The following is a 24,342-nucleotide window of genomic DNA, read 5'->3' as shown; positions in this document are numbered from 1 at the left end:
AGTTGGCCCTTATGTGTATGTGTATTCTTTTTTTATTATTATTATTAATTTCTACAGGAAATCACCTCTGAATATTCACTGGAAAGACTGATGCTGAGGCCAAGGCTCCAATATTTTGGCCACCTGATGCAAAGAACTGACTCATTGGAAAAGACCCTGATGCTGGAAAAGACTGAGAACGGGAGGAGAAGGGACGACAGAGGATGAGATGGTTGGATGGCATCACTGACTTGACGGGCCTGAGTTTGAGCAAGCTCTGGGAGAAAGTGAAGGACAGGGAAGACTGGCGGGCTGCTGTCCATGGGGTCGCAAAGAGTCAGATATGACTTAGCAACTCAACAACAACATGGTTGCTTTACACTGCTGTGTTAGCTTCACCGCACATCAAAGCTAATTAGCTACGTGTATGCATATATACACCCTCTCTGGGGGTTTCCTTCCTATTTAGGTCACACGGAGCACTGAGTAGAGTTCCCTGTGCTATGCAATGCATGCATGCTCAGTTGCTCAGTCATGTCCAACTCTTTGTGACCCCAAGGACTGTAGCCTGCCAGGTTCCTCTGTCCATGGAATTTTCCAGGGAAGAATACTGGAGTGGGTTGCCATTTCCTACTCCAGGGGATCTTCCCAACCCAGGGATCAAACCTACGTCCCTGCAATTCCTGCACTGGCAGCTGGATTCTTTACCACTGTACCACCCGGGAAGACCACGCCATACATTAGTTTCTCGTTAGTTATCTATTTTATACACAGAAGCAATAATGTATATTGTTGACCCTCTTCAACAGGTCAGGAAGCAGAGATGTGGAAAGGAAAGTAGCTTATCCAAAGCTACATCACAAGGGGCAGAGGCAGGATGTGAACCCAGGTCAGTTGGATTCAAGAGCCAGTGTTCTCATTACAGCCCTGGAGGGTTCGGTGCATGCATCTCTGTTTTGAGTTCTTCCATGGTTGCTGCTGCTGCTGCTAAGTCGCTTCAGTCGTGTCCGACTCTGTGTGACCCCATAGACGGCAGCCCACCAGGCTCCCCAGTCCCTGGGATTCTCCAGGCAAGAACACTGGAGTGGGATGCCATTTCCTTTTTCAGTGCATGAAAGTGAAAAGTGAAAGTGAAGTCACTCAGCTTGTCCGACTCTTAGCAACCCCATGGACGGCAGCACACCAGGCCTCCGTCCGTGGGATTTTCCAGGCAAGAGTACTGGAGTGGGGTGCCATTGCCTTCTTCCATGGTTACGAACTCCCAAACGCATGGGCCCTCCCATCTGTTCCCATGGTATGGCACCTCTGTCCCAGCACTGCTGCACTATCCTACCTCAGGGCCTTTTCACCTGCTGTTCTTTTCACCTAGAATGGAATGCTCTTCCCCACTGAATCTCAGGGATTCACCTCATTCAAATCTGTATTCATTTCCCATGGCCGCTGTAACGAATTACTACAAACTTAGTGGCTTAAAGGGTTTCCGTGGTGACTCAGATGGGAAAGAATGTACCTACCAATGGAGGAGACTCAGGTTCGATCCCTGGGTCAGGAAGATCCCCTGTAGAAGGGACTGGCAACCTACTCCAGTATTCTTGCCTGGGAAATCCCGTGGACAGAGGAGCCTGGCAGGATACAGTCTATGGGGTCTCAAAGAGTCAGAAACACCTTAGCAACTAAACAGCAGCAGCAGCAGTGGCTTAAAACCACACGAACATATTACCTTCCTGTTATAGAGCTCAGAAGTCTACAGTGAGGTGGCCAGGCTGCGTTTCTTCTAGAGGCTACTAGAGAGGATTTGCTTCTTGGCCTTTTCTGGCCTATAGAGACCATCCATACTCCTTGGCTCATGACTCTGCATCACTTGGACTTGCTTCCGTTGTCACGTCTCCTCTGATTCTCATCCTCCTGTTCTTTTCTTATGAGGATCTTACAATTATATTGGGCCATCTTGGATAATCTAGGATGATCCTCCATCCTACCTTATCTTAATCACTTTTGCAAAGTCCCTTTTATCCCATAAGATGACACAGTCAAAGGTTCTAGGGCTTAGGATGTGGACATATTTAAAGATGCATCGTTCTACAAGAAGTTTCCTACTTGTGATGCAAACTAGCATCTTCCTTCTCTCACCCATATCCTCCTCTCCCTGTATCCCCCCAGCACACGTGCCACAATCAGATAACATCCTGTAGCTCTTTGTTGGCTGTCAATCTCCCTCCCAAGAAGAGAATTCAGAAGGCCGGGACCAGGGATTTCCTTGGTTGTCCAGTGGCTAAGGCTCTGCTGCCGGTGCAGGGGGCCCGGGTTTGATCCCTGGTTGGGGAACTAGATCCCACGTGCTGCAACTAAGACCTGGTGCAGCCAGATAAATAAATGTGTGTGTGTGTGTGTGTGTGTATATTTGTAGTAGTGTGAGTCAGTCGTGCCTGACTCTGTGACTCCATGGACTGTAGACCACCAGGCTCCTCTGTCTCTGGGATTCTTCAGGCAAGCATACTGGAGTGGGTTGCCATTCCCTGCTCCAGGGGGTCTTCCTGACCCAGGGAATGAACCCAGGCCTCCTACATTGAGATTCTTTACCATCTGAGCTACAGAGAAGCTCTAATATATATATAAAGAAGGCAGGGACCTTATTTGTTCACTCCTCGGTACTCAGAACTATGCAGGCATACAGTAGGTGATAATAAAGGCTTGCCAACTAATAATAGCTGATGTCACCAAGGACAGTCCAGCCCATTTCCCTCACTGGACTGGGGAGACCAAGGCCAGGAGACCAGGGCAGAGGTCCTGACTGATGGCTCCGTCTTGATGGGGATCAATGCTCAGATGTTAAATGGAAAAACCTGCCCTTTCAGCCCCATCCTCCTGCCTCCTCCCACCCCTCCTGCCCCTGGGGCAATAGAAGCAACCCGGGCCTCTGTGTGCACCTCAGATGCACACACGAAAATCCACACAGCTGAGGCGTGTCCCAACACCCCGGGGGCTCCTGAGAGAAGAAACTATAAACAGGCAGAGGAAAATGGGGTGTTGATGACATCACTCTCTCCCAATCGAGCCCGTCCGACAATACTCCACTATCCAAGCCCCAGTCCTTTCCCAGCCTCGTCAAACAGCCCAGTGATTTAGCAAGAGAGCAGTTCTCATCAACTTCATCCACATACCTCCTAAATATCCATCACGTGAGGGGAAATGAAACCCTTCCAAGAATGCTGACATGATTTTTTCTGCTCTCCAATTCCTATCTACCTAATTCCACCATTCCCCAACCCAGAGTTGCTGCTTGAAAATGCTGTGGGAGAAAGTGATGGTAAGAAGGAAGAAATGAAATCTGACTATTTTGTTTCTCTGCTCAAAACTCTTCGGTAGGTCGCATTTTCGTGGCTTTGTCTCTTGCTAGCTGTGTGTTCTCAGAAAAGTTGCTCAACCTCTCTGTGCTGCCCCGTGTGCTAAGTGGTTTCACTGTGTGCAGTGGTGCACGTGTGCTAAGTCATTCCAGTCGCGTCTGACTCTGCGACCTCATAGACAGTAACCCACCAGGCTCCTCTCTCCATGGGATTCTTCAGGCAAGAATCCTGGAGTGGGTTGCCATTCCTTACTCCAGGGGATCAACCCGACCCAGAGATCAAACCCACATCTCCTGCAGCTCCTGCTCTGCAGGTGGATTCTGTACCGCTGAGCCACAGGGGAAGCCCAGATAACCTAGCAATTCCACTCTGAGGTAAATACCCAAGCCTAGTGAAAGTAAATGTCCACACATTTACCTGACTGTTCATACAGCGTTATTCACAATAGCCAAAAGGTGGGACCAACCCAAATGTCCATCAGCGGATGAATGGATAAACCAAATGCAGTATATATCCAAACAACAGGACAGTATTCATCCATAAAAAGGAATGAAACGCTGGTCCATGCTCCAACACGGATGAAGCTTGAAAACATGATGATGAGTGAAAGAAGCCAAGCACAAAATGTCACATATTATACAATCCCATTTATATGAACTATTCAAAACAGGCAAATCAGGGACTTCCCTGGCAGCCCAGGGGATAGGACTCTGCACTTCCACTGCACGGGGTGGCATGAGTTCCATCCCTGGTCGGGGAACTAAGATCCCACTAGCTATACAAAGAAAAAAAAAAAAAGTTGTGAATGTACTAAATGCCACTAAATTCTACACTTACAAATCATTTAAACGGTAAATTTGTGCTATGTACATTTCACCACAATTTCTGAAAGTGAAAAACAGAACCCATATTACCACGGTCCTCTGAAGGTCTGAAACCAAATGCATTCATGCCAGCCCCATGCCAACAGATTGCCCAGTGGGCAGAGAGGAGCAAAAGAGGCAAACAAGGTTCCCTCCTCCAGTTGGCCGAAAAGATCCATGTCTCCCAGAGCACTCTGGGTTCAGCCAAGCCCCAGACACGTTTTGCCTGCAGCACTTCATTCCGGCTGTAATGAAATTACGTGTGTGTGCTTACAGGGAAAGGGAGCGGGTATGGTTTTAATTTATTTACGCTCAGTGTCTCAGAACGCAGTAGGGTAGTTGCTGTTTGATGTTGGAGGCATTCTGCAAGGCCTCTGCATAAGCCTTGGTTCTCTTCGGTAACAAGAAACCAAGGTTAGCTCAGACTAAATTGTCTTGAAAGTCTGAGTGGAACAGGGGTTCCAAACATCGAGCTTGCCAAGGAAACACATTCCCTCATTCAAAGTAGGCATGAAATAAGGATCTGGTTCCTGGGACCCAGGGGTTTCCCACAGAATTCAGAAACTCAGACGTTTCCCAAAATCTCACGAGCATTGTGGTTCAGAGTCATTTAGGAAGAGAGAATAGAGGAAAAAAAAAAAAAACCTTTATCAAGAACCTACTGTGATGGCAGGTATTTGACAGATGTTCTTTCTATCAAACTCCATTTTCATGATGAGAAAACTAGGCCCCAAGAAGTAAATCGAATGGATTAAGATGTCAAGGGGAGCCTGAACTTGGATAGGACTGCTCCAGTGTCTGGTTATTTCAGTTTAACCACCTGTTACAGTTACCATGGCTGTGTAACAAATCACTCAACCTGTGATGTCAAACAACCACCATTTGACTATGTTCACAGACTCTATGGGGCTTCCCTTAAGGCTCAGCTGGTAAAGAATCTGACAGCAATGCGGAGACCTGGTTAGATCCCTGGGTTGAGAAGATCCCCTGGAGAAGGGAAACGCTACCCACTCCAGTATTCTGGCCTGGAGAATTCCATGGACTGTGTAGTCCATGGAGTCGCAAAGAGTCAGACACAACTGAGTGAATTTCACTTTCACTTCACTTTCTTTCACGGACTCTATGAGTCAGAAATGTAGAAAAGGTAAAGAGGGTATTATGAGTTGAATCGTGACCCCTCCCTCCCCCCCAAAAATAAGATATGTTGAGTCCTTAACCCCCAGTATCTCAGAATGTGACCTGATTTGGAAATACTGTCTTTACAGAGGTGATCAGGGTAACGTAAGGTCCTTAAAAGTGAAAATGTTAGTCACTCAGTCTTGTCTAATTTCTTCTGACCCCATAGACTGTAGCCTACCAGGCTCCTCTGTCCATGGAATTCTCCAGGCAAGAATATTGAAGCGGGTAGCCTTCCCTTCTCCAGGGGATCTTCCTGACCCAGGGATCAGACCTGGGTCTCCTGCATTGCAGGCAGATTCTTTACCATCTGAGCCACCAGGGAAGCCCAAGGTCCTTAGGGACACCTAATCTAATATGACTGGTGTCCTTATGGAAATTTGGTACACTTTTGGTGGGATTATAAATTGGGGTAGCTGCTGTGGAAAACAGTATGGAGGGTCCTCAAAAGTTAAAAACAGAACTACCATATGACCCAGAAATTTCACTTCTGTGTATCTACACAAAGACAACAAAAACACTAAGTTGAAAATATATACGCACACCCATGTGTATAGCAGCATTGTTTGCAATAGCCAAGATATGGAAGCAACTTAAGTGTCCACTGATGGATGAATGGATAAAGAAGATGTGGTGGATATATATATACTGTATAAATACGGACAAAGAAATATTACTCAGCAAAAAAAAAAAAAAAACATTTACATCTTACCATTTGCAACAACATGGATAAGTCTAGAGGGTATTACAGCAAGTGAAACACATCAGATGGAGAAAGAAAAACACTGTATGATGTCACTTACATGTAGAACCTAAAAAGCAAAACAAATAATAAAGAAAACAAAAACAGAAGGACTTCCCTGGGGGTCCAGTCATTACGAATCCGCCTTTCAATGCAGGGGATGCAGGTTCTAGCTCACAGGTAAGGGAATGAATAAGATCCCACGTGCCGCAGAGCAACTAAGTCCAAGCACTGCAAATTCTGAGCCCGAGCGCCACAACTAGAGAGCCCTCTGGCCCCACCGAAGATCCTGCAGGCCACAGCTAAGACCCAAGGCAGCCCAAAATAATAATAACAATAAATTTAAATCAAAAAGACTCAGATGCAAAGAACAAACGGTGGGGGGTGGGGGTCACCAGAGGGGAGGGGTTGGAGTAGGATGGATGAGACAGACGCTAGGAATGATGCTGCCATGAGTCATAGAATGCTGAAGATGCCAACAAAGGACCCAAAGCTGAAGAGGTGATAAAGGATTCTTCCCCTCCGGTTCTGAGGGCGCATGGCCCTGCCCACACCTTGATCTTGGATTTCTGGCTTCCAGAACGATGACGTTCTGCTGTGTTAAGCCCCCCAGTTCGTGGTACCTTGCAACTGTAGCCCTAGGAATCTAACACACTAATTAGAGACATCCTTAGTGGTCCAGGTTAAGACTCCACCCATTCCGGGCAGGAGGCACAGGTTCGATCCCTGGCTGGGGAAGTTCCATACGCCTTCAGGCCGAAAAGAAAAAAATAAAGTTAAAGAAAAAAAATAGGACTTCCCCAGTGGTCCAGTGGTGAAGAACCCACCTGCCAATGAAGGGGACTCAGGTTCCATTCCTGGTCCGGGAAGATCCCACATGTCTAGGGACCATTAAGCCAGTGCACCACAAGCACTGAGCTAGAACTTTAGAGCCCACAGCAAGAGAAGCCACTGCAGTGAGAACCCCGTGCACTGCTACTAGCCCCTGCTGAGCCATAGCTAGAAAAAAGCCAGCACGAAGCAGTGAAGACCCAGCACAGCCACAAATAGATAAAAAATAACACAAAATAACACACCAACTAGAGCAGTGTGTGTGTGCTCGGTTGTGCTCAACTCTTCGCGACCCCATGGACTGTAGCCTGCCAAGCTACTCTGTCCGTGGGGTTTTCCAAGCAAGAATACTGGAGTGGGTTTCCCTTTTCTTCGCCAAGGTATATCTTCCTGACCCAGGGATGGAACCTGAGTCCCCGGCAGCTCCTGCAGGGGCAGGCAGAATCAACAGAGGTCAACACAAAGCTGAGTGTCGGGTACCAGTTCATCATGTCCCCTGGCATCCAGGCCCGTCTCCTGTGAGCTGCTTTGCATACGGGATTTCTGCACCTGATTGCATTTGAAAAGAGCTTTCCCTGCTTATAAGAGCACTTTGATTTTACGACAGGGGGGATGGAAACGGAGGTCCAGAGAGAAGTGGGACCTGCATGAGGTCACCTGGTGACTCAGCAGCAGTCCTAAGACAGGAAGGCAAGTGTTCGGGCTGCCGATCCTTTTTTTTTCTCTTCTGTCACCACTCACTGTGGTGAAGGCCCAGGAGGCTGGGGGACAGGGCTGCATTCAGGGTGTCATTTCGCGTGGCTCCACTTCAAAAGTTTCTTGCCCCTAGTTGGGCCCTCTTTTCATCACTGACTCTGTGACTACAAAGATGGTGCCCTTATTGCATCAAGCACCGAGGCTCCAAGGCCAACCGGGCACGAGGGCTGGGCCGCTCCCCCCTCCCCAACCCTGACCTTATGGGACGCCCTCTGCAGAGGTGAACGGCGGGTGGGAGCTGGCAAAGCAGGCCCAGGGCATAGGGTTAGGCCCTGATAACCCAAGATCAAAGCAGCCTGTCAGCAGTGTCAGCTGAGAGGCCGCCAAGACAAGCTACGTGGGCAGCTTTATCTCCCCGCTGGCCCGAGAGCAGGGGCCGGGAGAGGACCATGGTTCCCGGAAACTATTTCTGGAAGGCCAGGAGGGAGCCAATGGGGCCCTCGCTCGTGGCACACTGGCTCCAGGTCTGTCTCCTGCAATCTCACGCACCGCGCCTGGTTTCCGCTGTCCCACGTTTGAGTTCCTTCCTGCTCTTTCATCCACGATTTTCCGTCTTCATAGATTGGTGTGTGCACACAATAAAGGTGGTTTTTCTCTGCCGGGCAATTCCTGCTCTCCACTCTTCTCTTTCACACAGAGAAGATGGTCATTGCCCTCAGCTCCCTGCCAACACACACACACAAATCTGCCTGTCTCACTGCAGGCCATTTCCACGCTCGCATTCACAGACAACCAGCTTTCTTCCACCTTCTTTTGTATTAATACCATGTGCATTCTTGCATGCACACGTATACACACATACGCATACACACACACTCACACCTGCCCGGGTTCCAATCTCCAAACCTGCTTCAACCGGAATCATCCATAGACAGCTGCCAATGAAAACAATTAAAAAAAAAAAACTTGCCTTCCTCTCAGTGATTATGAACTCTGGGACCATTTCCACCAGCTGATGCCTAGACTTTTTTTTTTTCCCCTTCAAGGTGTTGACCCTTTCGTTTGCAGCTGGAAGAAACCCAGCCACTGTTCTTGCTCCAGCTGTGGCCTCTGTCAGCTGGGTAGCCCACAGCTGGCCGGTTTCAAATGCATCCATGGGAGCCCAGTGATCTCAACACTTTCAGAAAGGAAGATGGGGGGAGGGAAGCCACGTTCCCAATATGTTATCTGAGAGATTCCAGAAACTTCTGCATCCCCAAAACTTTGAACTTCCCTCTCTGCCCTTAAACTAGCACCTGATCTCTTGACCAGGTGTCTAGCCTAGCCACAGGAAGAGAGAGGGACGGGGACATGGTGGATATACTTACTACTTTCTGCCATCAGCACCTGTAGACTTCAGAACTTCAGCAGACTAGCTGGGCTGAGAATTCCCTGGAGCTCCCTGGTGATTAGGACTACATGCTTTCACTGCAGGGGACACCAGTTCAATCCCTGTTCAGGGAACTAAGACCCTGCAAGCCTTAAGTTTCAACCACGAATAAGTAAATAAATATTTTAAAAGATTAAAAAAAAAAAAGCAAAACATATTACTCAAGAATAACCAGATGGAAGAGAAGCACAGGGCAAGGCACGTGGGAAGGGGCATACCCTTAACCTGAGGGTGCCATTCTCCTCAAATATCCATGGGTTCACCAGCCTGGAAGGTCTTGGAACCTCCTCATTTTGGGGTTTTGATGGAGGCTTCATTACACAACCATGACTTTTTCCAAGATTCTTTCTGTTTGTTTTTTGATGTGGACCATTTTAAAAGTCTTTATTGAATGTGTTACAATATTGCTTCCGTTTTATGTTTTGGTTTTTTGGCCACCAGGCATGTGTGATTTTAACTCCCCGGCTAAGGGTCGAACCCACATCCCCTGCATTGGAAGACAAAGTCTTAACCACTGGACCACCAGGGAAATCCCTGCGAGCATGACTGATTAAATCATCGACCACTGGAGACTGGTATTGCTCTCCAGCCCCTCCCCACTTCTCCAGAGGTTGAGGGGTGGGACTGCAAGTTCCAACCCTCTAATCCCCTGACTGGATCTCCAGGCAATCAGCCCCCATCCTTAGGTGCTTCCAAGTCACTTCATTCACATAACAAAAGACATTTATCGGCTCTCAGCACTTTGGAAATTCCAAGGGTTTTAGGAGCTCTGGGCCAGCAAAAGGAACTTGAAGACCAGATATGTATTTCTTATCATGAATCACAATATCACAATCACCACCGCCCCACCTTGCCTCACCGAGCCCTCATCTCACTGGTGGTATGTAGCTCTCCTCTCCAAGATCTTAGAAGGCCAGGAATGTAACAACTTCTGTGACTCAAAAGTCCACCTGTGGATTCTAGTCTTGGGCAAAGCTGGATCTAAACACTCAAGCCTTTGCCTCCTCAACTCTCATCCTCACGTTTCATTCAGTTGACTTTCTTCCAAGCAGGCTCTCAGCTCTCTGTAGCCAAGAAGACCCTCAGAAGTTCCAAGCTAACATCTTACTAAAATAGCAACCCCAGCCAAGAAGATGCTCCAGTTTTTTTCCCTATCCTCATTAAGAGTCCCAGGAATGCATCTCATTGTCCTTCCTGGTCCAGATCGGTCACACAGCCATCCACAAGCCATGGACTCTGACCAAGAGTCAGAACGCTCTGATTGGTCCGGCCTTGGTCAGGCACCATTCCTGGACCTTGGGGATGAGGGTCAGCCTCACCTGAATTATCTGCACACAGAGCAGAGGAGACACAATTTCCAAAGGAAAAAAAAAATCAAGGTGATTTACAGAAAAGGAAAAGCAAGAAAAACTGTCAATGGCCATTCTGTATGTCCTGTTGGTTCACAGCGGCTGTACACAGCTCATTGCAGAGATCTGGGTCACACATACCTGCATCTGAAGGCTGCCTCCATCACTTTCCAGAACTTGGGTAAATGGTAATCTTGCTAAGCATCAATCTCCTCGTCTGTAAAGTGGACAAAAAACAAGTATCAGCTCACAAATTTATAAAGTTTAGAAAGGATGCAAAAATCATAGGCCATCTGCCACAAAGATGATAATAATAATAGTAAATATTGTTACTTTGAAAAAAAAAACAATGCCCATAATTATCCTAGTTCCTGGCTTCTATACAGGAGTCTCTTGTTTTTCTCTGTCTTCTTTCTTCCTGTTATTTGACGCTTTGCCTTTTTCTTTCTTGCAAAGATTAAATACACACACACATACAAATAGGAGTCCAATCCAAATAACCCACTCATATCAACTAGAGGAGGAAGAGAAAATCTGTGGAATTCATTTATATTGAACTGTGAGCAACCAGAGACTTGTGTAGTGGAAAATATGCATAAGGCTTAAAGGAGGAAAAGGATATTAAAATAGTAATTTTCCCAATCACATCAAGACAGTTCTTTCAGCCCTAATAACAGGATGCATAAAAACACATCTGTCAAAAACGGTCCTACATCTCCAAGCAGAAACCAAATGAATTGAGTTTCTGCTCAGGGACAAGGTAGGCTGATTGTCGTCAGCTTTGTTCCTTTTTTTCTTTTTGCCTTTTTTCTCTCCAAGGCATTTTGTTTTTGCTTCCGTCTTTGTGAAACTGGCTCCTGTTTTCTCCCCTGTTCTTCTTCCTTCCACATGATTTGAATAGGCCCTGAGTCTGCATTGACCAGGAAGTCCACTGGACAGCTTCCAGAGGCTCCACACAGGTCACAGAAGGCAGTATAAAATCTAATGATCAAGTCCTAAGGGTCCCACCTGGTGGCTGACTTCCCCCAAAGACCCCATATCTACTGCTTTTTCTAGTGGCTGATGTGGCAGGCCAAGATGGGTTAAATAGAGAAAGGCTGTGATCTGGTCTCCCAAGTGGTCTAAGCTTGAACTGACATTAGCCGGCGGTCGACAAAGGGCTAAAGACATCTACGGCCAATGGGTGAGAAGGCCACGATTGCAGATAAATCTGGGCACTTCTTTGGGTCCTAAGAACCTAATTTAGTTGCGAGTTGGTCCCTAGAATTTCCTCTGACATCAGTGGAGCTCTACTAATGGAAAATCAGCAGCATCGGGGGATTATTGGCTGAATATCTCTTTTTTGTTGTTTTGTTTTTATTTACTTATTTATTTTTATTTTCAATGTGCCATGCAGCCTGTGGGATCTTAGTTCCCTGACCAGGGGTTGAACCCATGTCCCCAGCAGTGGAAGGCAGAGTACTAGCCACTGAACCACCAGGGAAGTCCCTCTGGCTGGATTTCTTGATGGCACTCCACCATGCTGGAACCCAGGTCATCTCACCCATGTACCTTAAAGTATGGCTCTCCTTCCTGCCTTCCAGGGCAACATCAGGGCACCAGCCTCAGAGAGACAAGGGAAGGCAAATTCCAGAGATGGAATTAACACACGGAAGTCTCACATCCTTGAAAGGATGGGGCATTTAAGAGTGGAAAATCTGAAACTGAGTCAGAGGGACTAGGATCAATTAGAGGCAAGGAAGAGATAGCTGGGGAACTCTTGAAAATATTTTCCAAGCTAGTGGCAAGAGAATGAGCTTGGAGAGGGAGACATGGCCAGATCTGAAAGGACTTGAGCATCACCCCAGGCACACAGGTGATCCATGGCAGGGCTGAGAGCAAGACAGTAGTGATCACAATCACATTTCAGATCAGTTGGGCTGCAGAAAAAGTGGATGTACGGAGGGAAGAGTGGAAACAGCTGACAGAAGGCTCCTGTGGAAATCTAGAGAAGAAAGGAAGGCAACCAGATCCAAGACTTTAGGTTAGGGTTAGGGAGACAAATCAACAGCTCCAAGCACAAGTCAAGAAATAGGATTAGAGGGACCTACTTCCTGGTCCAGTGGTTAAAAATCTGTGCTTTTACCACAGGGGGCCTGGGTTCAACCCCTGGTCAGGGAACTAAGACCTCATATGCTATGCAATGCAGCAGCGGAAAAAAACCCAAAAAGGCAAGAAATAGGGTTAGAAAGGAAGACATTTTTAGGCACAAGAGGCAATGGGTAAACACCTAAAAGCTTTCACCCTAAGGAGCGTCAGTCTAAACCAGTCACCCTAACTTTAGTCTATCACAAGTTAGAAATCTTCATTTTTTTTCTTTCAAATTGCCCTCATGGACCTCTGAGTCACAAGCCTCCATGCTTGTGCAGAATGCACGATCTAGCAGGCTCTGAAATTGGCTGCCCCGACGTGGTGTTGGTGGTGGTTTGGTCACTCAGTCATGTCTAACTCTTGTGACCCCATGGACTGTAGCCCACCAGGTTCCACAGTCCATGAGATTTCCAAGGAATGAACACTGGAATGGGTTGCCATTTCCTTCTCCAGCCCAGGTGTGGTTCTATTATTTAGAGTCTTCATTAGAAGCTGGTAGAGAATGGATGCACTTAATAGTCCTCTTTGATGATCTAGTTAGTAGGTGAGAAGAATTAAAGGGATGAGGTTTTGAAGGCTCCAGAACATTTAGCAAGCCAATGTCTTAATCCAAATTCAAAAAATTGTGATTTCAATGCAGCTCTTAGCAACAGAGCTGGGAAAGCAAAGCTGTGTTGGAGAGACATTGTTTTATGTAGAGAAGAGAAAAAATACTTGAGGCACTCAACGCTTGGAGCTAGGTACTTTCTTGGTGGTCCAGTGATTGAGAATCCACCTTCCAAAGCAGTGGACCCCTGCTCAGAGAACTAAGATCCCACACACCACAGGGCAACTAAATTAATATTGAAGAACCACTGGATGGTCCCCAGCCCTCTAGCAAAAGGCATACATACCCACCAGCCTGTCCTCAAATACCAGCTAATCAGCAATAAAAGTTGCTATGATTGTTCATCCCAGTGGATCTTATCCAAACAGATTGTCCTAAGGCTGAGCAGGGCAGAACTAAAGGAGTAACCAGGGTGGGTAAACTCACCATCTGAGAGTCAATTAAGCTCTCACTACTCAATCCAGATCACAAACGGAAACATTCCACAGGGACACTGACCATCATTCATGAGTAAGATAAGTGACTCTTCCAGTTCAAATAGGGCAACTCCCAGGCAAAGTCAGAAGAGTTGGCCATCCTACTGCTGAGCAATGATGTTCTTTTCTATGGTGATTTCAGAAAACATATGGACCAATACGCAGTCCATTCTATTGGGAAGGAAAGAGAATCCATTTGCTCGGTTGCATGTATTTCAGTCATCTTTTCCAATGGAAAGGAAATTGGTCCACCACAGTGGTGCGTGCAGGCTCTGAAATCAGATTGCTATGGACTTAAATCCTTGCTTTCCTCTATAAAATGGGAACATTCCTAAGTCATGCCTCTGATGCAAGAAAATGTATGGAAAGTGCTGAACACAGTGTCTGGCTTGTAGTAAACATTCAAAGCCATGAGCTGTTTTTTATTATTAGAACTTTCCATCTAACCCCACCCCAACCCCAATCCCCTTGATGGAAAGCTACTTAGAGCTTTTAATCTCTCTCTTGGCATTTCCCATTTGACCTAGGCTTTGAGGAGCTTCTGTAATTCATCCCCTTTCCCGGGGCCTTAACTGCTAGAGTCCAGTTCCCAGGTTCCTTCTTGCAAATTTGTAACCTAGAAGATTTAGGAAACCTTTGACTAAAGTGACTAACATGATTGAATATGAAAGGGAAGCATAACAATCGTGTCTTTCCTTGGGAAGGAATGAGTTATCTCTAGGAGGAAGGGAGTTTTCTAAGCCCCCAAGATGTTTGTTAACAGAGATAAAGTGTCTAAAAAGCTTAACACAGTGGTCCAAACAATGCCATCATCAAATTATTATCTTTCACCTGAACAATTGGTGGCCTCCAAGCTGGACTACTTTCTGCCTTTTTGCCCAAGAGTCTGTTCTCCACCCTGCAGCCAAAAAGATCTTTTCATTTTATTTGACTTTATTTTATTCTAATTTTAGGGGGCACAGTTTGCAGGATCTCAGGTCCCCAGCCAGGGACTGAACCTGGGCCAAGGCAGTGAAAGAATCAAATCCTAACCACTGGACTACTAGGGAATTTCCTAGAGGAGTCCTTTTAAAATATAAGGCAGCTACCCTGGTGTCCATTAACAGGAGAAAGGATAAATTGCAGTATATCCACACACAAAAAATACTACCCCACTATATGGGGATGACAGAGGACGAGATGGTTGGATGGCATCCCTGAGTCAATGGACAAGAGTTTGAGCAAACTTTGGGAAATGGTGAAGGGCAGGGAAACCTGGCATGCTGCAGTCCATGGGGTCACAAACAGTCCAACACAACTGAGCAACTGAACAATAACAACAACCCCACATTTCGTGTGTGTGTGTTAGTCGCTCAGTCATGTCCGGCTCTCTGTGACCACATGGACTGTAACCTAACGGGCTCCCCTGTCCATGGAATTCTCCAGGCAAGAATACTAGAATGGGTTGCCATTTCCTTCTCCAGGGGATCTTCCCAACCCAAGGATCAAACCCGGGTCTCCTGCACTGCAGGTGGATGCTTTACCATCTGAGCTACTACTGAGATGCATATATATATATATGTGGGTAGTTATAGCATGGATGAATTGCAAATATTGGGTTGGGCAAAAAGTTCATTCAAGTTTTTCCTAACATCCTATGGGAAACCTGAACAATCTTTTTGGCCTACCCAATATATTACAGAGTGAAAGAAGCATGACTACCTACAGCGTGATTCCATCCACATAAAGTTCTAGAATAGGCCAAACTCACCTGATGAGAAAAATCAGGACAATGGTTGCCTGGGGGCAGGGCAGGAGGGAGGGGCAGGGTGATAATACTCTCTAGCTTGATAGGGGCTGGGCCTGCACAAGTATGTCAAAAATTGTCAAAATTCAAAGAACAATGAGCCTTAGATGTGTGCATTTCACTGTATGTAAATTTTCTCTTTAAAAACAAACACTGACCTCTGCTTAGTGATAGGCATGCCAAAGTGTTTGGGGATGAGGTCATAGGAAGTCTGCAACCTTGGAAATGCAACAAAACAAAAGATAAATCGATAGATGGAGAAAGGGATGAAGACAGGGGTAGGTGTGCGATGAAGCAAACACGAAATTGTGAAGTGCAGAATCCACTCTCTGGGTATGCGGGTGCTCTCTGTATAATTTTTATCTTCTCTATATGCTTGAAATTTTTCATAAAATAAAAAGGAGGGAATTCCCTGGGAGCCCAGTCATTAGGACTGCAGGGGGCCTGGGTTCAATCCCTGGTCAGGGAACTAAGATCCTACAAGCTTGTGCAATGGCATGGCCCCCCCAAAAAATTAAAAAATAGAAAAATTAAAATTAAAAATAAATTTGAGAATAATTTAAAGTAGGGTGAGTGGGCAAAGGGAGTGGAAAGGAAGATATTCACTCCTTTTCAAGACAGCTTCTGTTTTCTTCATACACAAAGCCAAAGTACTTGCCCTGGGAGGGTCTACAAGATCTGGGCTCCTCCCAACTCCCAGCTCTCTGGTCTCATCTTTTGCCACCATCTAAACAATATTTACTGATGACCGAAGCCTCTCGGACCACTTTCCGTCCAGTAACGGCAGCCTCCTTGTTCATCCTCCAACAAACCAACCCTGTCCTGGGTCAGAGACTTTGCATTCTGTTCCCTCCACTGTTCCCCCAAATTTCACAACCTTGATTCCCTGCCTTCAGCCTCTGCCCGAGTCTCCTCATGACTACGCTATGAAGCAGCACTTCCTGCCCTCACTCTCCATCCCTTTGCCTGTTTCATTTCATCGCCTGCTGCATGAGACTCATTTGTTTAGCCCCCACCTTCAGCAATATAGGCACTTTACTTTGTTCCCTGTGGTATGTTGGCACCTGGAGTGGCACCGGGAAGATGTCCCTTTAATACTTGTTTAATAAACACGTGGATGAATGAGTGTGATACTGACACCACTAATAATTATCTTTACTGAGTACTCGGTAAGGGCTGGCCCCAAGCTAAGCCACTGACTCCCATGTTCATTCTTAAATGGTGTCTAGTCGTTAAGTCGTGTCCAACTCTTTTGCGACCCCGTGGCCTGTAGCCTGCCAGGCTCCTCTGTCCACGGGATTTCCCAGGCAAGAATACCGGAGAGGGTTGCCATTTCCTTCTCCAGGAGATCTTCCTGGCCCAGGGATCAAGCCTACATCTTCTGCATTGGCAGACGGGTTATTTCCCACTGAGATACCAGGGAAGCCCATGCTCTCAAATAGCCTATGGCTATTTTGACAACTGAGAAAAATTGGAGTTTAGGAAGATTGATTTATCCAAAGACCAGACTGAAGAAGGGCAACCCATCTGCCTGATGCTTTCCCCCCTTGCCACAGGGCAGGAAGGGTCTAGAAGAGGGAGTCCTGTGGGAGAGAGGGTGGGAGGATGCTACCAGGACTGCTCTACTGGCAGAGGTAAAGCCCCAGGTGCCCACACATCTGCGGACATCAGACTCTCCACTGTCAAAATCCCAATGACATCTAGTGCCCCTGGCCCCCAGGGTCAAATGGGCCGGCCAGCATTACCCCTGGGTTTCCACTTTGATCAGCTCTTCTACATCATGGTCTCTGTTCTTTTGTGTCTGTTTCAGTTTTGGCCAGGCTGGATGGCTTATGAAACCTTAGTTCCCCGACCAGGGATTGAACCCAGGCCCCAGCAGTGAAAGCACAGAGTCCTAACCACCGGACCAGCAGGAAAGTCCTTGATCTGTATTGACAAACTGCCTTTCAGTTGCAAAGATGACATTAACCCCCACATCAAACATCTTTCTTCCATCTCCTATTATATACACAGCCTGTATCTATTGACCTTAACACTGCAGTTTTTTTAAGTGTTGAAAAATGTTCGTTTTCTCCACGATTAAGTAGACCATATCAGATGATCAAGTTTAACACATGGGGAAAAAATGTCAAGAATGTTTGCAATTATTCATAGATAATCTGTTAGTGAATAAACATTCAAGAAGTGAGGGGAACTTCAGCTGTAGCTACATATGTGTACTGAGCAGCTACTATGTGCCAGGTTCTATATCAGACACTAGCGGATGAGGAAGCGGGGACTGGACGCTGCAGAGCTCAGCCAGTCACTGTGTGACCTTGGCCAAGTTACTCAAGCACTTTGAACCTCAGTTGCATCTTCTGAAAAGTGGAGATAATTATACCTCCTTGAAAACTCTGTCATGTGGAACATAGGAGATAATGTACATTACAGGGTCTAACATAGTGGCCAGGACATAATAGTCCAGGGAAAACATGCTAGTTCGGTGCCCACGTCTTCCTCTCCGGCTCCCTCCCGCTTCAAGGAGACCCTGAGACGCACTTGGGTAATTCTGACATCTCAGCAGACCAAGTTAAGTGCTCCAGGTGAGGAACTGACCACAGACTAGTATTTAATTCTATGCCTAGGGATACTCACAAAGGAGGTATTTTTGTCCCTGTGACACAGATGGGAAAACCAAAGTTCAGAGAGAATAAATAACTTGGCCAAGGAGAATACAGTGTTTTAGAAGGCTCCTAGTTCTTCTCTTGTTCGTCTCATGGAAGAGAGATTCCAACTAGCCATGAAAATCCAGAAGGGCTGCTTGGAGGAGGTAGCTCTTTCAAGAGTCTATTGGGACTTCCTTGGTGGTTCAGTAGCTAAGACTACGAGCTCCTAATGCAGACCCGGGTTCGATCCTTGGTTCAAGAACTAGATCCCACATGCCACAACTAAAAGTTTATCTCTGCATATGAAGATCTGCTTCTCTCTCATACCAAACTCAGCATTTCTCTAGGGGTCTGCAGCCTGGATTCCACAGCCCAGAGGTATGCCACTTTCCTTCCATCTTTGGCTTTAGCCCAAGTGGGCAGCAGCACAAATTTCCTCCCCTGAACACTAGTAAAACATTCAGAATCACAGAGACCTCCGCAGGACACCACCACCCATCTCCTTTGCCCAGTGGTCTCCACATCCTAAAGAGATTTGAGAAAGACTCTTTGAGACTCTGCTCATAATCTCTTTGAAAACTCCCTCCCACTGGTTGGTTATGTCAGACCTACTTTTTTGTCACTTGGTGACGGGGTTTTTTTTTAAGGGGAAGGGGAAACCCAGCAAATACTACGACATCATCTTCAGGATGGGGGATCCTGCTACCACTAAAAATATGTGTGTTCTGGTTATTTACAATGACCCGTTTATTTGGGAAGGACTTTTTTCTCTTCCTTGCATGTCCCCTAGCTGTGTATACAGTGAAAAAGGATGGGGCTGGGCCTGTAAGACTTTTTCCCCCCCCCTCGGCTGTGTTTATCCACCCAAGAAAGTATTTTAAGTACTTTGTTTCCATTATGCTATTCTGAGCCCATTACTTGGTGGGGTGATTAAAGATTGCTTTTGGCAAGAGAAGAGAAAGCAAAGTGTTTGTTACTTCCATGACTGTTAGCCTTTCCCAGGCAGTCTTCAAAGGGGAAAGCATAAACACATGGCATTCAAAACACATATTGGCTTCATCCTAGGAGTCCTGGTGAACGTCCGGCACTTCACCTTCGCCTAGGATCTGAGGAGCTGGGACAGGAAGCATGAAAAGGGCTCTTTGGAGAGCATCTTGGAGGCAACTGACCTCTCTGGGCTCTTCTCCCCACCTGTGTGGTCCTTGGTCCTTCTCCTTGGGGTCTTCTTGGGTACCTCCCTGCTCTTCCTGGGCTTCCCTGGCAGCTCAGTTAGTAAAGAACCCGCCTGTAATGCAGGAGACCCTGGTTCAATTCCTGGGTTGGGAAGATCTGCTGGAGAAGGGATAGGCTATCCACTCCAGTATTCTTGGGCTTCCTTGATGGCTCAGCTGGTAAAGAACCCCCTGCAGTGTGGGAGACCTGGGTTCGATCCCTGGGTTGGGACGATCCCCTGGAGAAGGGAGCAGCTACCCACTGCAGTATCCTGGCATAGACAATTCCATGGACTGTATAGTCCATGGCGTCTCAAAGAGTCAGACACGACCGAGAAGCTTTCACTTTCAGTGCTCTTTCAATTGTGTTTGGATCCAGCCACAGACAAGACAAATGCGCTCTCTATGTTCACGGGGCTTAGAGTCTTCTGGCATGGTCCACAGACCTTAATCAAAATAATTCTACCAGTGAGTTTCCAAGGGGTGATACATTTCAGGATGGAGGACAGGATGTGTCGTGGGCTTGGGAGTAGGAGTCCGAATTTTTCTTGGGGTCAGAGAGGACTTCCTTGCATGTGCAAATCTGAAAGATAAGCCCGAGCTGGGTAGGAAGAGGTCTCCTAACCAAAGGCAGCAGAGAGAAGGGTTTTTTTTTTTTTCCAAAGGAGGGAAAGAGGGAGTTCCCTGGCAGGCCAGTGGTTAAGACTCTGAGTTTCCATTTCAGGGGGTGCAGGTTCAGTGCCCGGTAGGTGAGCAAAGATTCCGTACGTTACGTGGTGCAGCCAAAAAATAATAAATATTATTTTCAAAAGAAGAAGAAGGGAAAGAAGGTGAGGGTGGGCTGGAATCCAGAGGACAAGGGCAAGGTGATGTAAACAGGTCAGAGAGGTCTCAGGTGCCTCCTCCCCGTATAACCACATACTGCTACTGCTTAGCCACTTAAGTCGTGTCTGATTCTGTGCGACCCCATGGACTGTAGCCCACCAGGCTCTTCTGTCCATGGGATTTTCCAGGCAAGATAGTAGGTGCTAAATACAAGGTAATGAAACTAGGAGTGGAAGGAGGAAGTGTCAGCTAGAATAGAAGGGGCCAATCCCTTCTTTCTTATCTTAACAGCTGGGTGGCCCCTGGGCAAGATGTTTCGCTGCCTCGATTTCCTGTCATACGAGTAGCATTTGCCTGACCTCACAGGGCACGTGGTACATAGTTGTAACTCAACTTTAATGATACCCCTTTCCTTGTTTCCCTGAGAATCTTGGGAGACTTGCATGAAGCCACAAAACCCCCATCATAACCTCTGATCGATTGCTCCTTTAAATGAAAGCCCAAGACCTGTCAGTCCGGCTGGCCAGAGGACCTCACTGCTTGCAAAGTTGCTGTAATCATTCACCCTCCATCCCTCCGATCCAAACGCGTTGACTCTTTGAAGTCAACAGCTGATCTCTCCTGGGGATCTTGGGGACGTTGGTATCTCCCTGACCTATCTCCCAAACTATTGGAACAAGCCATGAGATAAAAGGTGGGTGGGGTCTTCGGAAGACTCCCATTCCCCTCCCTGGGCTGGGGAGGAAATCTGCATCGGTCAAGATAGGGTTACAAGTTAGACAAAAGCATTTCTGTGAACTCACACCCTTAAGTCAAGGGCCTCTCGAAAATTCAAAATGGCACCTGCAAGTCTGGGCATGTCTGGAGTGCTGAAAACGTCTGGGAATCTCTCTCTTCTAAAGCCAAGCGGGCAGCTTCAGAAACTCAGAGACTCCAACTTCTCAGGCAGAGTGAAGGCACAGGCTGGGCTAGCCCACGTGCTCCTCTGCTCATGACCTCTTGGCTGCCAGCCCCACGTCAGGGGCTTCTCTTCACCCCTCTTCATTTCCTGGTCTCCACAGTCCAATGGGATGGGGCTGTGCTAAGTCGCTTCAGTTGTGTCACACTCTGTAGCCCACCAGACTCCTCAGCCCATAGAATTCTCCAGGCAAGAATACTGCAGTGGGTTGCCATGCCCTCCTCCAGGGGATCTTCCTGACCCAGGGATCAAACCCACGTCTCACAGCTCCTGCACTGGCAGGCAGGTTCTTTACCACTAGGGGGTAAACGTTCTCATTTTTGACAGATTTGATCAAGTGACAAGTTCCACTACTTCTCCATAGTCTCAGTAAAGAAATGAAAACAGAACTCCTGATCCTGAACACACATAGGTCTTTAGTCTTCAATGCTGTCTTTTTATATATATATTTATTTTTATTTATTTTATTTATTTGGCTGCTCCAGGTCTTGGTTTTGGCATGCGGGATCTCTAGTGGCAGCATTTGAGCTCTTATCAGTTGCAGCATGTGAGATCTAGTTCCCTGACCAGGGATGGAACCTGGGCCCCTTACACTGGCAGGCAGAGTCTAATCACTGCAACACCAGGGAAGTCCCTTCAATGCTGTCTGGATGGCCTGTCCCCTGCTCCCTGCTCCATCCAAAAATTAGATAACCTGGGACCCAAGGAGATCCTTGAAGAATGCTCAGGTGGACGGAGGCCTCCAGGTGAGGGGTCTTTGCTTTGAATGTTAAACCTGGATTCTTGGAGACTCCCGTACTACTGGGAAATTGCTGACATCTTCCATTCTTTGAGTCCTCTTCCAGTCTCAGCTCCTCTGCTAACCTCGCTGGAGTTCTAGAAGGTGCAAGCACAATCATTATAATCATAATTGGCCCCATTTATTAAACACTCGCTAAGTGCTATATACCGAGCCAAGAGATAGGATATGTATTTCCTCATGGAATGGACTTAAGAACCTAATAAATGATGTACAATGCGTGTGTGCGTGAGTGCATGTTCAATCGTGTTCAACTCTTTGTGAACCCATGGACTGCAGCCCGCCAGGCCTGTCTGTCCTTGGGATTTCCCAGGCAAGAATACTGCCGTGGGTTGCCATTTCCTCCTCCAGGGAATCTCCCCAACTCAGGGGTCGAACCCATGTCTCCTGAATTGGCAGGCAGATTCTTTACCACTGAGTCACCTGGGAAGCCCCAAATTATATACAGCAGGTGCACACAAACACTGTTTGATTCCACTTATAAAAGGTACTTAGAATATTCAATTGGAGAAGGCAATGGCAACCCACTCCAGTGTTCTTGCCTGGAGAATCCCAGGGACGGGGGAGCCTGGTGGGCTGCTGTCTATGGGGTTGCACAGAGTCGGACACGACTGAAGCGACTTAGCAGCAGAATATTCAAATTCAGAGTCAGAAAGTACAAGGGTGGGTGCCAGGGGCCAGAGAGTGGGAGTGAGGAGGAGGAATGGGGACTTAGTGTTTAATGAAGACAGAGTTTCAGTTTGGGAAGGTGAAAATTTTGTAAGATGGATGATGAGGAGTTTTACAACAATATGAGTGTGTTCAGTGTCACTGAACTGTACAGTTAAATATGGTTAAAATAGCATGTTTTGTATTATGTGACTTTTACCCACAACAACAACAAAAAATTCAGTGGAAAAAAAAAAAAAGAACCTGGTAAATGGCTGTACCATCATCCTCATTTCACAGATGAGCAGAGTAAGCCTCAAGGGGAAAAAAGTCTTCACCCAAGGTCACAGCTAGAAAGTGGTAGAGTCAAATCTGAAATTCCATCTGGCTGATTCCAAGCTTACAACCATCTCAAAACTGCGTGCTTTTCTGCCTTCACACTTCAACCACAGTGAAAAAGATAACACTCAAATCCACTGAAATCCTGCCCGAGGTGTTCTGAGGCTCGACTCAGTTGGCCCGATCCTCTCCACCTCCACCCGAGGCATCAAGGTCCCCAGAGTGTCCCTGCACACGCACATGTGTGCCCGTGAATGTCTGTGTGTGTGTGTGTGTGTGTGTGTGTGTGTGTGTTCAGTTGCTCAGTCACATCCGACTCTTTGCAACCCTATGGACTGTAGCCCACCAGGCTCCTATGTCCATGGGATTCTCCAGGCAAGAATACTGGAGTGGGCTGCCATTTCCTACTCCAGGGGACCTTCCTCACCCAGGGATTGAAGCCACATCTCTTGCTTCTCCTCTGTTAGCAGGCGGGTTCTTTACCCCTAACACCACCTGCGCCCCCAGGTCTTACTCAAATCCTGACAACTGCATCTCAACACAGAAGCAGCATCCCCACATCCTTAACCCCATCCCTGTCCTTAGGAGATTTCTCTCTTCATATGGGAAATGGGTGAGGATGTCAATAACTCACCCTGTTTCTCTTGCTGATTTCCAAGGAGGAAGGAAGCCAACTGAAGTCATATCTGGGCTCCTTTGGGCCCCACAGCCACACACCCTGGGCTTTCCCTCAAGCTATTCCCATTCTGGGAGCTTAACTTGGCCTTTCTCATGCCTGGAATTCTCCTTCACTGACTAGAGTGGATATCCTGCGGTTGGAATCTAGTCTTGCCCTCCAAGACTCAGCCCCATCTCACTGTGAGCTTTCAGAAGGGGTCGACCCAAGCCTGTAGGCCAGAGAGAGCTGGATTCATATCCCAGAACTGCCAGAAACCAGCTATACTGTCCTTGTCCCCGTGAACAACACTTAGGGGGTTCGACATTTGTAAAGGTCCTACTGTGTGTTAGGAACTTTGTTACAGGGCACAGTGTTGAATAAAGAAACAAGATCCCTGCCTTCTCATAGCCTTCTTTCTAGTTGTAAGAGAGGGGAGGTAAACTGAGCAAGTACATAGGAGATTTTCAGAGGTAAAAAGGGGACTTCCCTGGTGGTCCAGTGGCCAAGACTCCACACTCTCAGTGCAGGGACTCATGGTCCGATCCCTGGTCAGGGAACTAGGTTCCACATGCTTCAACTAAGACCCAGCACAACCAAATAACTAAATACATTTTTAAAAAAGAACAAAAATGTAAAACGATGAGACATGGCAGATGGCAGGAGAACCTTTAGTTTTTACATTCTTTTTTCAATTCTTTTTTTTTAAATTTAAACTTTTTATTTTCTATTGGGGTATAGCTGACTTAACAGTATTGTAATAGTCTCAGGTGCAAAGAGAAGGGACTCAGTCATACATATACGTGTATCCATTCTCCCCCCAAACTCCCCTCCCATCCAGGCTGCCACATAAC

At 46.9% G+C, this 24,342-nt stretch overlaps 1 long non-coding RNA gene across 3 annotated transcripts in view; it reads right to left on the bottom strand.

The window, feature by feature from the left end:
- The window catches only part of LOC106700829 (uncharacterized), a 164,987-nt gene that overhangs the window by 116,171 nt on the left and 24,474 nt on the right, over window positions 1-24,342 (bottom strand). For all 3 annotated transcript variants that reach the window (XR_011467435.1, XR_011467437.1, XR_011467436.1), the window contains exon 4: window positions 10,551-10,626. This is a non-coding gene — a long non-coding RNA (uncharacterized lncRNA). The remainder of the gene's footprint in view (window positions 1-10,550; window positions 10,627-24,342) is intronic.

This window comes from Bos mutus, chromosome 17 (genome assembly GCF_027580195.1).
Source record: "Bos mutus isolate GX-2022 chromosome 17, NWIPB_WYAK_1.1, whole genome shotgun sequence".
NCBI classification, from domain to species: domain Eukaryota; kingdom Metazoa; phylum Chordata; class Mammalia; order Artiodactyla; family Bovidae; genus Bos; species Bos mutus.
This window is presented reverse-complemented; position numbering and strand designations above follow the sequence as displayed.